Source organism: Gadus chalcogrammus, chromosome 19 (assembly GCF_026213295.1).
Source record: "Gadus chalcogrammus isolate NIFS_2021 chromosome 19, NIFS_Gcha_1.0, whole genome shotgun sequence".
Lineage (NCBI taxonomy): Eukaryota > Metazoa > Chordata > Actinopteri > Gadiformes > Gadidae > Gadus > Gadus chalcogrammus.
Genome location: NC_079430.1, coordinates 8362250 through 8375061, shown reverse-complemented (window position 1 = coordinate 8375061; position 12812 = coordinate 8362250). Strand labels below are relative to the sequence as shown.

Sequence of the window (12812 nt, the reverse complement as noted above, 5' to 3'; positions counted from 1 at the left end):
AAGAAGCAATTGCTTTCACTTAATCTCACAAAGACTTTTTTGGGACATTTGTTTTTTTCAATGACAAATGCGGTCTTAATGCTTTGACTGGAATAAACCCAGTTGCATACAAATATATAGGCTGATAGTGTATATGAAGAAGGTTTATCTCTGTTCCAATCTGCCATCATGAACAATAATCAAGATGTATTTACCACAATGTAATATATTTCAAAACACTTTTCCATTAAAGATGTATTTACCACACTGTAAATAATTTCAAACACTTTTTTGAGAATGAATGATGATTTGGCCGAAAGAGGAATGAATGATGCATTAAAAAGCATACTGGAATTGTGTCACATGGTTCATGTTGTACCCCAATGGGTTTGATGTGTTTACACACTACACAATTGGCCCAAATTATTCAATTCAGAGCATGTCCAATTACTAGATATGATTAATCATAAAAGTACTTTATCATGAAAAGAACAGCATGCAATGATTCCACAAATTATTCAGGTGATATTACAAGTGAATTAAAAGTGTGGGCACAGTAGAATTACATATTGACGAACAATTATTATAGCTAAAAGTCAAAAAAAATTACATATGATCAGCTACCAACCAATAAATGATCTTATATAAGTACTTAAATCGAGAATAATACAAAATTAACCGAAGATTAACTGTTGTCATCTACACAGACACACACAATATCTGGGGTTTAGTCTGAGGGCTATCTCCTCCCTCCCTCCTCCCTCCTTCCCTCCTTTCGCCCCTTCTCCCCCTGTGGAGATACATCTGAGTAGGACCCTGCTCCTTTTGTCCTGGGCTCCTCCTTTGTTACCATGCTGATGGTCAGAACAGCGACAGCAGCAGCCATCATATTTACTCTAATGGCCCAACGGAAAAATAGTACCCTCTTTCTCAGTTCCAAAACCACCCTTCATTAATTCACAATCACTTGCTTGTAAAGGTGTATTATGGTATTTAATAAAAAATTGGAATATAAAATGCAAATTATGGTGGGAAGTATTATTATAAAGACATTATAATATATCGATAATATAATTATTGTATTTTTTATATTTGTTTTGAATTTTGATTTTAAAAGCTTCCATTCTATCTATCTATCTATCTATCTATCTATCTATCTATCTGAATTTTGATTTTAAAAGCTTCCATTCTATCTATCTATCTATCTATCTATCTATCTATCTATAGTTAGTTTTATATATATATATATATATATATATATATATATATATATATATATATATATATATATATATATATATAAAACCATCAATCTATCTTTCTAACAATCCATGTATCTATCTATCGATCTATCTATCTATCCATCTATCCATCTATCTATCTATCTATCTATCTATCTATCTATCTATCTATCCATCTATCTATCTATCTATCTATATAGCTATATGTATACATGTTTATGTCTGTCTCAATCTATCTATCTGTATGTCTGCAGGTCTGAACCGTAGATGTTTGCCCCGAGCATCATCCACTATGAACTGTGGATAACCCCATGACGCGGCAGACATATGGAAAGCCTATATAAAATTCTCAGCACCCTGGATATTTATCCGACTGCAGACTGAGCCGCTGAAAAAAAGTGGGTTCGTCGGTTAATGTGACTTCAGTGTTATGAAGGATGAGCTTCTCGGGCGTACTAGACGTTGTCCATCCCGGTGATGCTCCCTCGTTTCATCGTAAACTCTTGTGCACCCTCTGGTGCTTGCTAGTCTCCCAAACTTCTTTGTGTAGCTGCCTGCTTTGCAGATTGTCTTCCTTGTCTGTGTGGTTGCTCATTATTCAGAGACAGACGGATCTCAGGTCATCTGCAGCTGCAGCAAAGGAGAAGCAGGAAAGATGGCGATCATCCATTAGACCGACCGGGCACCACACGCATGAAATACGAGGACAACTTTTTGGAAGATCGCTCGAGGAGGAGAAGATTGTACCTGTGAGTTTTTCTACTGTATTTCCAATTTCGACCAAGGTTTCTAAGCTGGGCTTCCATGGTCTACGAGAACGTCGTTTATGGTAGATCATGGAATATAATGACCTGGAAAGAGAGCGTATCCCCTTTCTTCTTTAGTTCAGGACCAGCGGACTTGCAGGAGACTCGGGGAGGAATAACCGGGCTGGCACCCATGTAGTCAAAGTCAAGTGGTTCTCCTCGCTTCACAATAATATTCTAACCAACCTATACGGCTTCCTGCTATGTTGCCCGTCGGCTTGAGGTCCAAGTGACACCACAAGGAAATGGACACAGTGGGTTAGAGGTTGACTTTTATGTTTCAGCTCGCCAGTGTTGTGCTATCGCTCTCCCTCATGTCTTATCAGGGGGGGGAATTAGCGTCGCGTCTCCTCGGCTGGTTCAGTGTGTGTGTATAGAGGGCTAGCTTCATGGAGAGGCCATTGCACGGGATTGTACTTCGCTTCTCTCAACCCACCAGCCTCAGCCAGTCGCCGAGGGAGCTGAGCCTCCATTAGCGACACATTGTAGCTGGCATAGCCGCCGGTCCACGGCCAGTCACTCACCGTTGGAGAAAAGCCGTGATGTCCACCTCCCGGCGGCTCTCAGTACATTAAAAAACACACTGTCTGATCTGGGATGGGGCTTTGAGATGTTTCTCCAACGTTTGGAAAGTGATATATTTTGAGAACGTTTTGGGAATTGAATTTAGCCGGAGTTTGGCGGTGCGGTGGTGGGCTCCTGACCATTGTTGTGGACGCGTGCGGCTGTCAGTGGTCTGGAGTCAGGTATGTCACCGTGGAGCTCCACCATAAAATGGAGGAAGGCAGATGAGACTCCCTAGGAGAGCACCGTAGGAGCGAGGCGGGCAGGATCCTCCACGACAGGACAAAGGTTGCCAGCCCTTTCCCCGGCACCTAAAAGCACCCTTTATTTGAGTGTTTGCTCTGTGTTTTTACAAAGTTGATCTGCCCATGGTGGCAGAGCTGAACTCTGGAAAGTGACGTTAGATAACATGTCGAGGCTGTGTGGAATAAAAGTCAAGGTTAAGTTTAATGCTTTGGATTTATTTTTTGCGTATAGCGAGTATTTTCGTATTGATTATTTGGTAATTTGTTTTACTAACAACCTTTTAGATATTGTGAAACACATAGGCACGTGGAGGAGCTTGGTGTTTCAGTGCTGAATGTGCAGCGGTTAGAGCCTGCTGATGGTTAATGTTCTACAAAGTGGTCCCAACGCTGGGCCCAGAGTCGAAACATCTCGCAGAAACTCTCCTTTTGAGAAGTTGAGACAATTCCCTCGTTTTAGTTCTACTTCGGTTTCGTCCATAATCAGTTTATTTTTAATTTTTTTAAAATTAATTTTTTTTAACTATTTTTTCTTTCTTTCTAACTTTTTTTATTGCTAGATGACAGTTGACCCCTATCTCCTTTTTTCCCATAAAAACCTCTCCACTCCCCAACACCTGTTCTTGCATTATGTTTAGTGGTGTCTTGTATTGCTTGAGGACCAGTTAAAGAGAAAGGTGGTGTGTCTGTGTGTGTGTCTGTGTGTATTTGTGTGAGCCGCACTTGCCCGTCTGTGCTATGCTCTGCGGTTCGCCTGGCCACTGTGTGTGTGTGTGTGTGTGTGTGTGTGTGTGTGTGTGTGTGTGTGTGTGTGTGTGTGTGTGTGTGTGTGTGTGTGTGTGTGTGTGTGTGTGTGTGTGTGTGTGTGTGTGTGAGAAATCCTGCTGACAAGGAGCCTGTGCTTGACACGGTGTGCTGCGACAACACAGAGGGCTGAGAAGAGCAATCAAAATGGTGGCCGTGCTCCTTCTCCCTGGTGTGGCAGGGCAAACAGGTTCTCCAGAAGGCGCTTTTCTGCTGTCCTCAACACATCTCTCTCTCTCTCTCTCTCTCTCTCTCTCTCTCTCTCTCTCTCTCTCTCTCTCTCTCTCTCTCTCTCTCTCTCTCTCTCTCTCTCTCTCTCTCTCTCAGAGACTAAAGTAACATTGATCACTCTGCTGATAGATGCTCAGCAAATGAGCCAAAGCTAATCTCATGTTTGGCTTGTTTGTCTAGTGTTTTTTTTTTAGGAGTAATGCCTCAGCACATGGATTATATGTGCATGCGTGGTGGTTCTCACATGAGTTTTATCTGAGCAAAATTTGGTTGCCAACTTTAGCTTGGGTTGTTACGATAAACTGCTTGAATGTCATGGATAGGGTAAGTAGTTTAACTGGTTGCTTTTCATCCCGGCCATTGAAGTGATAACCTTGTTGAATGTTATGCTGAAGCTATCATTGTTATTATTAACTTCATGGAACAACTCTTCAAATTGCTTTTTCAAATAGAGTTGAGTGACTCACACAGGTATCACCTCAGCCAAGGGCATAATTTTTTGTGTTACTTCAATGTAAATCATTTGAATGGACAAACATTTGTTTGATAGTAGTGGTACTACATAGTAGTGTACAGCATTCGTTGTCAGCCGCTACAATATCTGTTACTCTATTAGTCTACTGCTACTTGGTTAGTGTGCCGATGTAAACGCCATAAGCTTTACGCTTACGATATTCCAGGGTATGTCCAAAAAGACAGAAGCGATCGATTCTTACCGAGGTCTACTCCTATAAGACGCAATAGGTATTCAACAAGAGAGGTTTTTGTCGTTCTTTGAATGGTGGAAAGACGTACTCATGTGGCTCATCACTCTCACAGTTCCTTCTCTCTCTTCTTCTTCTTCTTCTTCGCTCTCTTTCTCCCTCTCTTCTCTTATCCACACACACACATACACTACGATGATGCAGCCTTCTTCCTCTACCTGAGGCACTGAAGGAGGAGGCTGGAGAGTGAGAGAGGCGCATACAAAAGGCAATTGAAATGCTCCACCGAGTGCTTTTTCGTGACATGATGCATTGCTTGTGAGATGTGGCCTGGCCCTATCGCTACAGTAGTAAGTGGCCAGGAACTCGCTGGCCCCATTCACCCCCCCCCCACCCCGTCCCCATGTCTCTTCTCGTTACAGGACATCATAACCATGCTAGCTTCTCTGGTGCTATAAGTGACCTGCTGTATGCACCGTAGTAATAATAATAACTTAATTTTCATACCAAACTATAAAAACGTCTTCACAACTTCTTTATTTTTTAACGGTCTGGTCTCATTTTATGGCCTTATGGTAACAAGCTATAAAGACCTAAGATGTGGTTGGGAATTTTATGGCTTTGAATCAAACCAGGAACTGGCGTTTGGTTTTTGTTGTCTGTTGCCATGTTACACCACGGTTACGCCACTGGTTAACTGCCACTTCAATGCTTAAGGGCTTAAACCTCTCGATTATATGCTATGCCCAATAGGAAATGTTAAGCAAGAACAGGTACTTTGATTCTCTCCTGACATTAAGTTGCATTCCCTTCCTTCTTTAACACCAAATAACAGTAAATAAACCCAGGCTTGAGCTTGCCATGGTGGAAAAAAACACAGAATTCTTTGGAGACGCCCGTTCCTTGGCCAATGTGCTAACCAGTGGACACAAGGCCTTCATTGAGCCGAAACAGGAGTGGTCTTGTGGAAGGGATCCACTCCCGCAGCCTACGAAGCAACAGAGCTGTCCAAGGACGATTAAATATTTAAGAGCTCAGAAAGGAGGTCTCGGTGGTAAGTTAATATCGATGGCTCTCTCGTCTTCCCTTCTCCGCAACTTGTAAACTTACCTCCAGCAGTTTGGTTTTTAGGTGCGCCTGGAGGTAAAATAAATATCTTCTTTAACTCGTTGAGAATATAGTCATGAAGTTGTTGTACAATGATTCTGTACATCACTCCATGGTCCCTCTATCTTTTGGCCAGTATGAAGACCACTCGCCATTTTGACCAGTTAGTAACCCCACCCACCCCTTGTAGGTTTGGCAACAGTTAAAAGAGCACGGCATCGGCGGGTTTTTCTGGCAGTTCCCCGTTGAAGGCTGAGTCTAACCCTGCCTAGTGTCCTCGCTGTCATATCTTGTTGAACTTTGGATGTTCTTCATTAAGTTGGTCTTGCTAAAAACTAAAATAACCATTTTTCTTGGAGTCAATTGTAAAACCAAGCAAACATTTAAATTATTTTTGCCTCGCTATTTAAGGAGATAATTAAAAGCTTATGGCACGTCCGACAATTAATTGTATTTTCTGGCTCTTTGGCTGAAGTTACATTTCACTAATTTGAATAATTGATGTTAATGTACTTAACCAGGCAACAATGAAAATAACCTATAGTCGTTTCTCATAATGAAGCAATCATGTATATTTTTTCCATCGAGACAAATATAAGAACAAAACAGCCTTGACTTGTTTGACAAAGTATTTGCACAAGGAAACAACAGGTTCTTGAACTCCAGGAAATGGTTTCCTAGGAGAGATGCTCTACAGGACCGCACGGAATGTATGCTTTCCTGGAGGGATTGTCCTTGTGGAAAAACACTTCCTGGTTTCACTCCAAGATCTGTCCTTGGACATCCTTCAGCTGTCTATTTATCCAATGCCCTCCACCTTGTCCATGAACTGCACTGGGATACTGCATGACGGATATTCCAGCTACAACTTGAGGGGAAATGTGATTGGAGGGAAAGGCACTAATTCAGAAGACCCCAGACATGAATTGCACTTAGATTGGGGATAGATGGGTTAATATAATAATATATTTTTGATGGTGACATGACTCAGACTATAATAAATATACTGATGGCATGTGACTTTTTATTTGGCCCCATGTAAAACACAGCTGGTTGACTTCGCTTCTTCATGTTTAGGCCTAGTAGGGATATGTGACTGAGTGGTCTTTCTCAGTCCATATTTGGAGCTTTGATCCTCAGATATCTCCATGGTGTTATCTGAAACCAGTCGATAGGCCATCGATGACTTTGCACTGAAGAAGACAGTCCACTTCTCACATTTTTTCAGTTTATTTCCTGAAAGCCACGGTGACTGGCGGCTACAGGAACCAATAGGAGGAGGAAGAAGAAGAAGCAGCCTGGTCAGGTCTGTGTGGTTTTAAAGCTAAACACTACCATCTGTGAAACAAGATAGCAGAACAAGCTGCAGACGCAATTCCCCTCTGCTGAGCCGGACGGTCTGAGACCTTGAGGAGCACAAAATGGTGGACGGCCAGCAGGCCACTGATACTCCTGTGTGTGTGAGTGGCCGTGTCTCAGTGGTCACATTGTGGCTGCTGTATGAAATGGACTCCTCAGAGTGAAGCCTCGGCCAAGCCTCTGCCTTGATATAGAAGATAATGCTGTCAGCGCCGAGAGAGATAGAGAGAGATAGAGAGAGACAGAGAGAGAGAGAGAGTCCGATTGAGCCGGCCTTTGCTAGAACAGGTTTAGATGTCACCCTCCGGTGAACTCTGTCCATGCATGTTTATCTACTTCCACCTTTTATCCAGCGTGAAAAGCTTAGCTTCCTGTGTTTTTGGCTGTCATGTCGGAGTGGACTTCTTGTTACGTTTCAGCTGCTTACTGCGTCAAACTGTTACAAATGTTTGGCAAATATTAACTGCAAGAGTGCTTGATGGTGGTGTGTGAGTGTTATCGTTGGCATAGTAATGAAAAGGTAGAAGGTCTTCTTTCCATCTGGTATTCTCCATCTAACCTTTACCATCCCGAGACTTAAGCTCAGGGATTTACCTACCCATTTATGTTGTTGCTTTGAACACCGATTTTTACTCTCAAGGTCACATCATTGGGAAAAAAGATAAGAAAAGAGGCAGCACAACTCCTTACCTTTTCAGAAGCTTCTTAAGGGGAAAGGTAAATGTGGGCCGGCCAAGAACTCCACACAAACCAAGGCCCTTCCTTTTTTAAATGAATGTATGAATCTTGTGAAGTTCTTTTCTCACCATGACAACATGAAGACATGTTGAATCGGGAGCAGGAGAGGAGTACGGTGTGCGTGATGCGTGTGTCCAGTGTTTTTGCGATGCCAAAGTTTGCTATTTTCTGGCTGCAGGGACACTAATGCCGCTTTTCCACCGCACATGTAGCTCGACTCGACACAACACGACTCGACACGACTCGACACGGTAGCAGCGCGGGTGCTTTTCCACCGCAAATAGTACCTCCGGGACGTGGGCGGGGTCGTCTGCGCGAAAGGGCCGTGACGTATTTTTGTACGCGACGCAAACAACACCTACTTAACCCACACATGGACAGAACCCACATAACAACAATGGAGAACATCGATGCGATGGTATTCGTGTTCGTATTATTAGCTGGCATGTTGAAGAAGTGGAATATGTTGGCTGCGGCGCTACTATGGCTGTTCTATCGTTACCAGCATGGTTGCCATGTCGCTCTCGTGACATCGTCACACTCTCTGGCCAATCAGTGGCCGGCCGTCTGCCGACGTCACATTTTAGCATCGGCTCAGCCGCTTGGAACCTAGAGCGAGGCGGTACTAGAAAAAGCAGCCACTTGAGGTACTAGATCGCGGTGGAAACGCAAAAAAGGCGAGCTGAGTCGAGTCGAGTCGAGTCGTGTCGAGCTGGTACCATGCAGTGGAAAAGCGGCATAAGGCTGCCCTCCCAGCCAGGGTACAAGTACCTCCAGTGATTACAGCTGCTTGGTTTTTATATTTGGTTGTTTTCTTTTTTGTTCCATTTTTAAAAACTGAAACGTGGGATCAGCTTTGTCTGTTGGATGGAGCACCGAGACATCTTGGGTTTGTAAATAATAGCAGCTATGAAGAGAAGAGTGATATCATTGGTGATATTAAGTATTAAAGGCTGGCTGGCTGGCTGGTGGGTGATGTCAGGTAACCATCTGTCGGAGAGGGAGAGACAGACAGAGAGACACAGAGAGAGGCAGAGAGAGGGGGAGAGGGAGAGGATGACAGAAGCACTGTCTAACCTTGAAGTATGGAGCTCCCAGACATGAAACAGCAAATTACCATATTTTCTTAGGATTAGCATAGTATTGCAGATAGAGGAACTAGGCACATCTCTCTATCTTCTCTTTCTATCTCTGTCTCTTCCTCTCTGTCTATGTCGCTCTTAGTACCTCTCTCTCCCTCTCTCTCTCTCGTTCTTTTGAAGTTTGACTTTTGCTGCCAGTATCAAATTCCTTGATACTTCAGCTTTGCTCTTACATGAAGGTTCTGTGTTAATGTTCAGAGATGAAATACGTTCAAAGATGCATTTTATTTTCAAGGACAATGCCGTCAACATTGCTAATGCCACATTTAAGGGCTAGAGCTTTAGTTTACTTTCTGACGCCTGGTAAGCATTGTCGGAGGAATATTGGTTCCCAAGCGTTCCTCCGGCTCTTAAGCTATTCCTTGTTTGTTCACTGCAAATCCTTTCTCATCTTTTTTTTTGTTTGCCCTGTGTCATCTTTTTAGTGAGGTCAACAGGCAGAAAACGAATGGCATGCTGGATCACTGTGTCTCCTAGCCCCAGCTCTGGTCTTCACCATTGTTCTTGGCCAATGAACTCGGATGAACCGTGTCCCTCCATACTCTGCACTGCTATGTTTCACTTCAAATACGTTCTGTGGCTAAATGCTTTATTACAGCGTAATGGAATGGAATGGAAGGAGTAAATGAAGGAAGAACCAACAGACAATTAATAGCATGAGATGTATCCCAAACCAATGTTGTTCAGAAGACTAGGTTAGGAAATGCTTCGGAGAATCTGTGAAATATTGTTATTGACTAGCCACAGGCGGTTTTCTTCGAGGTGAGCAGTTGAAACATACAGTTAGGCTAGTGGCAATGCACAGGCTGAGTAATGCACAGGCTGTTGAGGAAGTAAATTAATGTATTTTTCATGTACCGTAGCTATTCTTAATCTTTGACAGTTCCTTGTTCGCAGTATTACTCTTTGCCTCAATGACTGGATGATAAGGGGAACATAGATGTAGCACATCACTTTGTAATTGTACCAGGGGATGAATGTTGCTAATAACGCACGGTTGTCTTAAAGCTACAGTTCAGTTGTGTGTGTGTGTGTGTGTGTGTGTGTGTGTGTGTGTGTGTACATTGCACACTGTGTAACGTGCACACGTCTTGGACCTGAGCTTCCTCATATTCATAATAAACACTTTCAGATATAAGAGTAGGTTCACAGATGAAAAAAACGAAAATGTGTTTTCTTACACGTTGTTGATTTGGCATCATGAGGCAGAAAGCGTATGAAATCATTTGAAACTATAAACGTACAGCTCTGCTATTGCTAGTAACTTGTTCTAGCATCATCATGATAGCATATTAACACTATGGGGCCAGGTCAACGACACACATACTAGAGGATACGGACCCTTACGAAACACTTTTGTTCATAAACTACTCTCTAACTTATGTTGCATATCACAATAACCAATGTTGAAATATCACCCACATTGGTGTTTAACATGTGCTGATGAGGATGATCCTGTATTTGAATATGTTCTCATCATATTACTATCGTTATTAATATTGTATTTTGTATTTCTCTATGGTTGCCTCTCATTCATTCCTTCATGTCATTACAGCCGATTTTTATTCCATCAAGGCAGATGTCGGAGGATTGTTATGACAAAGTGTTTCTACTGAGAACTATTGATTTCTCACCTCTCCCCTGAATGGGAGTGTTCCATTGATTGGCCAGGTGCGATCGATGCCTCATCTCTGCGTATTCAGACATTCTCAAATGAGCATGGATCTCACGGGTCATGTGATCATGTGTCATTAAAAATAAGAAAAGATGGAGCTGCTCCCTGGGCTCTTCTGATGACAGAGTGGAAGGGGGAGGAGCCGATGAGGTCATCGTCCATCGCATTCTTATCACCCTAGCGATGACGGGATGATGGAATGGATCTGTGTTGATGAAACACTATTCATATGCAGTGTTTGGTCATTTGGGACTTTTTCTCCAAAGCAACATACAGTGATTCTTATGTTTTAATTCTGTGGTACATATCATGATTGAGTAGCTTCCTGAAGGACACCTTCAGGCTAGACTGAACATTTGGGATCAAACCAAGAGCGTTTTGGCTCAGAGTCAAACACCCCTAAACACTTATGGTAAACATATGTAATCTCCCTTAGGCTTGTAAAACAACGACACAAATACTAATGTTATCATAACGGTGTCATAATGCCGCTTCGTGGGAGTCTATTTAACAAATGAGTGACCAGGTAAAGTCTCTAGGCCTATCCGTTTTTGACACAACAAGCCAAACTGGTGATGTCTCAAACAGATTAGGCAGATCCACTCTGAAACATGGGTCCACTTCAAGTTGTACTCATTGCGTCCTGTGTGGGTTGATCAGTCTTGATAGTACTTCACCATTCTCCCATTTTGGTGGTTTTCGTTTGGTTCGTGGTGATAGGCTGTTTTGTGTTTACCCAACATGCCATTGTCAGATAAAAACAAACTTAGCTGCCGTGTTGTTTTTGGATGAGGATTGTACAATAGTTAGCCATGGTGTCAGCACACATGGAAATAAAGGATTTTCATGGAGACACTGGTTCACTAATCCAGGGCAGTGTTTCATCTTGCTAAAATGAATTCCTAATTCATGTGGAATAGCCTGCACAAGGCTTCTCGCTGGCTTACTTCATGTATAAATACTGACCTCGGGTAATACGCTGTATGTAGCCTGAGGCTAAATTTGCCAAACATCTCACCAAGCTGTTGTTAACAACTCCCCCTTAAAGTGGATATTGGGACGAACATAGAATAAACTAATGATGAATTCCACTGTTCTACAGCGTGATAGAAGTTGATTAAATCGGTGTTTACTGTCAGTGGTAAGATGCTGATCTAGTATATCAGGTTCTCCGGTGTTGCCCTCAAGGCTGTATGCAGCTGCCAACCTGATCTCCACCTTCTCTATCTTCTCTTTATGCGGGAGGCTAAATTCAACGTTAATCTGGTGATGTAACCTTGTTTTCCCCCACCGTTGCAATACAATGAGGTCCTTCTTGGCCTTTGTGTCCCTCTGCCACTCCCTGTATCTTCTCTGAAGGTTTTCCTCTGGCCTCTTTAGAAGGTAAATTATTTAACGCTATCTCAAAGCCTTTAGGTCGGACTTTACAATCATGCTTCCGAGATGCATTGAGATAATTATTTTGTAATTATTTCTGAAGTTGTACACATCTCCATAGCCCTCGGCTAAATGAAGAAGATAGCATTGTGGCTGCAATCATTAGTCAATAATATTATTATTGATAACATAATTTGCCCGGGCTTGTCGGTTACACATACGTGTTTTGATCTTGGAACGATTTTGGTGTGTGCAACGCAACAGTATCCACCAATCATCCTCCCTCCTTCACCCTCCCTCCAACCCCCACTCCCAAGGCAGGAGATGCTGGAAGCAAACCCGACGGTTAAGGACAAAAACCTCTGTACGTCTAATCAGCTTAATGCTGGCTTATTCTAAGGCCTCTCGTTCAGACAGAGCAGCTGCTGCCGACCAGGCAGGGCAGAGCAGAGTGGAGGGTGTGACTGCTGGCAGCGCACACCGATGCAGAGAGACCGGTTGGTGATTAACAAATGTCAGTAGACTTTGGAATCTGGGGAGCCGAGACTGGTGGCTTTGTCCTCTCCCTCGCTCCCCCATTGCAGGTCTCCTAGGTGGTTCGTTTTATAGGCCTCTCTCTCTCTCTCTCTCTCTCTCTTGTGCTCTCTCTCTCTGTATCCCCCCTTGGCCCATATCTCCTCTCTTAGCTCCACCTGTTCGTGTCTGCTCCTCCTGCAAGGTTGCGAGATGTATTTTGAGCGCTGCAAAAAAAAAAGGAGAAGTTCATGCGTGCTTCACATGTTTGGACCCTCTTATGGAACCTACTTGGCAGTTCCTTAAAATAGGTTTTTCTGGTCTTTT

The 12812-nt window shown here is 43.0% G+C and overlaps 1 protein-coding gene across 1 annotated transcript in view; it reads left to right on the top strand.

Annotated features, from left to right (window-relative positions):
* The first annotated feature begins 1875 nt into the window (after positions 1-1875).
* znf462 (zinc finger protein 462) overlaps positions 1876-12812 on the top strand; it is a 33141-nt gene continuing 22204 nt past the window's right edge. The window contains exon 1 of the mRNA XM_056578067.1: positions 1876-2772. The gene's annotated coding sequence lies outside the window, so the exon portion shown is untranslated. The remainder of the gene's footprint in view (positions 2773-12812) is intronic.